The sequence below is a fragment of the Peromyscus eremicus genome, chromosome 8a (genome assembly GCF_949786415.1).
Source record: "Peromyscus eremicus chromosome 8a, PerEre_H2_v1, whole genome shotgun sequence".
Lineage (NCBI taxonomy): Eukaryota > Metazoa > Chordata > Mammalia > Rodentia > Cricetidae > Peromyscus > Peromyscus eremicus.
Genome location: NC_081423.1, coordinates 76,563,165 through 76,568,252, shown reverse-complemented (window position 1 = coordinate 76,568,252; position 5,088 = coordinate 76,563,165). Strand labels below are relative to the sequence as shown.

Below are 5,088 nucleotides of genomic sequence, written 5' to 3'. Positions count from 1 at the left end.
TCAGGACAGGCAACGGCTATTCATTCTGTATTTCTGTCTACTCTGCCCAGCACAGAGCCTGTGTATCTTGTTTCTCCCAGATTGCCTTGCAAAGATTGCAAACAAGAGAGGTAGACTGGGCTTCCCAGAGACTATAACATGCTCCAGGCAAGAAAAAGGTGGAATAATCTTAAACAGTGGACTGAAAAACCCAGAAGGAACACAGTTAAATTCTACACACATTCTGGGCGTTTAATCTATCATACCTCAAACCAGTGATTCTCAGAGTGCGGCCAAGAGATGCGTGGGGAATTCTGAAACCCTTTGCAGAGGGTCCTCGAAGTAAAACCAGTTTCTTAATAAGCCGTTATCTGCTGTTTCACTCTCATCCTTTCATGAGCATGCTAGTGGGAGAGAGGGAAACATTCCAGGAGCTGCCTGGCATGTGGTAACACTCCAGACAGATTGCGGAAGTCCGCCATCAAATACGTCTGCAAAAACAAAGAATAATGATAATGCTTTCTCACCACTGAAATTTGCTTTTTAAAGTTACCTTACATAAAATAAATTGTTTGCATTAATGTGTCATAAGTTTACTGTTGTTAAAGATTAGTTAAATAAGTATTTCAGCGATTTCTCAGTGTTAATTTCTGATATGTAAGTATTAATAGATTTAAGTTACATAAACAAAAAACTCATTAGGTTATTAATTGATTTTTAAGAGTGTAAACGGATCCTGGGACTAGACAGTTTGAGAGTTCTGTGGTAAAGTCACTTTAAGTCCTCAGTAATGCACAAGGAGAGGCGATTTACATTTTTTTCCTGCTTGCACCTCCATTTCCAGTGTTCTGCCTTAATACTGAGGTTACATGGAGTAAATGAGAGTACTTGTGTTGTTGGTTGGTCTTTGGTCTTTTTCTGGGGGGTCCGCCACCCAGCTCCCAAATAAATCACACACGGAGGCTTCTTCTTAATTATGAACGCCTGGCCTTAAGTTGGCTTAGTTTCTAGCCAGCTTTTTTTTAACTTAAATTATCCCAATTATTTTTTGCCTCTGGGCTTTTCCTTTTCTTTAACTTCTGTAAATCTCACTCTTACTCTGTGGCTTGCTGTGTAGCTGGGTGGCTGGCCCCTGGAGTCCTCCTCCTCCTCCTCTGGCTCCTAGATCTTAGATCTCTCCTTCCAGTTTTCTACTATATATACTCTCTGCCTGCCAGCCCTGCCTATCCTTTCTCCTGCCTTGCTATTGGCTATGTCTTTATTAGACCAACAGGTGTTTTATACTGGCACAGTAACACAAGTTCACAGAGTTAAACAAATGCAACATGAACAAAAGTAACACACCTTAAAATGTTCTACTACATACTTGCCATCCTCTGGAGATGCGCGTGGAGACAGGAGACTCTGCTGGGGTAGCAGGAAGTTCCTGCACAGACTTTGGTTATACGGTCCTGCCTTCCATTTCCTTACTGTTTTTGAATGTCAGTTCCTCATCGGTAAAATGTGGATGGCAGTAGCGACAACCTCTCTGGAATTCCATAAAGAGTAAATGAGGTGCTTATAGAGGGACTGAGCCCAGTGCCATGTATACAGCAGGTGCTCCCCTTGCCTCAGTCCCCTTTCCTCCTTTCTTGGCTGTGCAAGGAGCAGGCCCTGCAGCTTCTCTAGTGAGAGTTCTTGTCGGCAGGGTTTACAGGGGTACTTCATCCTGACCCCTGGCTCTTCTTTTACTGTGTCTTTTGCTCTTAAAGAACCAGTTTTCTGTTTATAGAACCCCTTCTTTTACAATGCCATCAACACTGACTTATATGTCCTGGATTTTCATTTAAAAGAAAACTCTTCGAGCGTGTGTGTGTGTGTGTGTGTGTGTGTGTGTGTGTGTGTGTGTTTTGTATCTGTGCACATATTTGTGTGTGTGGATAATGCATGCACCATGGTGTGTATCTCTGGGTGTTAGTAGTCCTTACTTCCCACCTTGTTTGAGACAAAATCTCTTGTTGGCTTTTTCAGTGGAGATGTTCATGGGCTTTCTGAGGGTCTCCTGTCCTCACCTCCTATCTCCCTATGGGGGGTGCTGGGATTCCAGACCCTCATGCAACCAAGTCAGGCATTTTGTGGATTCTAGAGATTTGAATTTTGATCTTCACATCTGTGGGACAAGTACTTTATCTATCAAGTAGATGTCTTTGTAACTCATCTCCTTGAATTTCTTACTCTTTGTAAATGTAGTGAAATAACAAAAAAGGAAGCTTTAGGTAGAGGTATATCTTGAACATAGTTTTCACAACCACCACGTCCTTATTCCTTTGGGATCAGAATTAGCTTGGAGGAGGTGGAGTGCACCCCCCCCCCCACGTGTGTGTTTTGGTTTGGTTTTGTTTGCTTGCTTACTTTTTCTGGTTGTCCTGGAACTCACTATGCAGACCAGGCTGATTTCAAACTCCTAGAGATCTGCCAACTTCTGCCTTCCCAGCACTGGGATTGAAGGTAGACACCACTATACCCAGCTATTTTGTTGCTGTTTGTTTTTCCTTTGAGAGTTACCTAGCAACTATTGGAACGCAGGTGAAATCTGCTAATTGGATTGATACGGAATATGGTTGGAAGGAGTTTCCTAGCAACCAACATTCTCCTAGACCTCGCCATATACTTTGACTGCCCTCATCCTTGCTGCTTTGCGAAGGGTTTCCTCCAAGTTTGCTTACGCATGGAATATTTCCATCCACATTATGATGCCCTCCCTCTCTAATGTATCTCTCTCTCACTCCCTCTCACTCTTTTAAATTCCAACTAACAAAGCAGGCAGGTGAAAGAAAGCTGCAGTGAAAGAACAAGATCTACATGAAAGACCATGAGTTCTGCAGCCAATCAAATCCGAGTTTCCAAACCATTCTCCCTCAATGAGTTAAATAATTTACCTCTCTTAAGAGTCACTGTCTTCATTAATGAACTAGGAGATAAAGCATAGATAGAATTTGATCACGTGGTCCTGTCTTTAACGTCTAGTTCCTCTGGGCAAGTCATCACCATTACTTACTATTTCTGAGCTGCAGGTTCTCTCCGGCAAAATGGACACATTAGCAGCTCCCATCCCACTGAGGTGGGCTCAGAAGGTTACCCTGGAATTAAGATAAAATGAGACTCAAAGTGCTTGGTGTATGTTGGTATTCCTTGACATTTTTCCTCATGGACGCAATCATGTAGTAACATAAAATACAAATATTACAGAGAAATATATGGTGGTTATTAACACATAATTTTATATTTTAGACTTCCTGATCCATTGACACATGAGCAAGCAGCCTCACACTCCCATCACCGGAGCTGTGAACCACACTCGCTGCCATGCCTTGTCCGCTTTCCTCCAACTGTAAGACAACATAAATCCCTGCTCCCTTATGTTGTCCCTTATTAGGTCTTTGTTCATAGACACTAGAAAAGTGACCAGTGTAGCAAATTAGTACTGCGTAGTTGGGTTCTGGTTGCAGTCAATGTGACCGTGTGGTTCATAGGCATTTTGGACTGGTTGGCAGGAGGGATGTGCAAGCATTTGGGACTGTAGGTTAGAGAAGCCCTAGAATGTGTAAGTAGAGCTTGAGAGCATATCTTGGTGAAAGTGTGGAGAACCAGAATGCCAGTAGTTATATGGGCAGTCATTCCAGGCTATGTTCCTGAGGTTTCAGAAGAGAAAGAGGACTCAATTGGAAATTGGACTAGAGGCTATTTATGGTACATCCTAGCAAAGCATCTGGCTATATTATTCCTGTATCCTAAAAAATTTGAGTGAGGATGAATTCAGACATAATGAACTAATTTATTTGTTAGGGGAAATTTTAAGATAGCCTAGCATTCAGACTGTGGCATGGTTATTACTCATTTATGGAGAAAGAGAAGGAAGGAGTGAGGGGGAGGGAGGGAGGAAGAGAGAAAGAGAGATAGAGAGAGCAAGCAAAAATTGGAATAGAAAGATGTGAAACATGTGAAAGCTTGTCAAGGAAAGGAGCCTGAGTAAGTTTAAAGAGGCTGAAGATGTGGGTGGATGGGAACAGAACCTATCTAATTGTTAGAGATTGATGCTATTAAAGAGAAACCATGAATTTTGCGCTGGAACAGTAGGAAGGTGGGCTGAAGACAAGACACCATCCGTTGGGGAATTCTAGGTGTAACAATGCAAATTCGTTGGAAAGGCAATGGTGACAAAGACAGAGCTTTCACAGTACCCTACCAGAAAACAGCATTTTTCCACTGAGGACAGTGGAAACAATTGGTGAAGATTTCTTTCTGTTTGCCATCCTGTTCCTGGAAGGGGTTACCAGATCAGAGCATTTTTGTATTAGGGTTGTGAGGCTGCTGTGTTGAAGCTGTTCCTCAGAGATGGCCAGTTCCTAATTTCCAGGATGTATAAACGTGTAACTTTCTGTGGTAATAGAGGTTTGTGGACGACTACAACAGGATGATGTGGTCAAGAGACTTTGGTAGAAGATCATGAGGGTCCTTATAAAGGAAAAGAGTCAGGAGAGGAGGTGAGAGGCACAGAGATTGGAGAGCAGGGCCACTGGAAGATGTTCCATGGCTGATTGTGAAGAAAGAGTGGGTCATGAGGAATTCAGGTGGCCTCTAGAAGGGAGAAAGACAAGAAGGTCAACCCTGCAGCTTAAGAGAAGGGCAGCCCTGCCAACGTCTTGATCTTCAACTAGGGAGACCCATTTTAGAGGTGTGGTATCCAGAATCATAAAATAATAAACTGTGCCACATGTGGATAATCTGCCACAGATAAGGACTACAGAGGACTTTGAGAGTTTAGAAGAGGTGCTTAAACACCTGGAGACCTTCAACCCCCCCCCCCCCCCCCCCCCGCCCTGCCCCGTGCGCATGCCCCGTGTCCCACGGTGCCTTTGGTTAGCTGAGGCAAGTGAATTCTTTCCTCTCAACACACTTTTCCATCTGTGTATTGAAGATAGTGGATTAATCTAGGCTCTCTCTTGGGCCTCTTCCTGTGAAGTGTTTGTATGGCCTTCTGCCCCAGCGCTGTCTCATGGAGACAGTGGGGTGAGTGAGTAACCAAGCATTGTGACTTACACTTTGGAGGCCGTGTGTTCATTCAACAAA

At 43.4% G+C, this 5,088-nt stretch overlaps 1 long non-coding RNA gene across 1 annotated transcript; it reads right to left on the bottom strand.

Moving 5' to 3' along the window:
* Positions 1 to 250: 250 nt before the first annotated feature.
* On the bottom strand, positions 251 to 2,516 carry LOC131916319 (uncharacterized). The gene is made up of 3 exons (XR_009380536.1): positions 2,371 to 2,516; positions 1,346 to 1,507; positions 251 to 470 (listed from the first exon to the last, which is right to left on the bottom strand). It is a non-coding gene; the product is annotated as an uncharacterized LOC131916319 (long non-coding RNA).
* Positions 2,517 to 5,088: the final 2,572 nt, after the last annotated feature.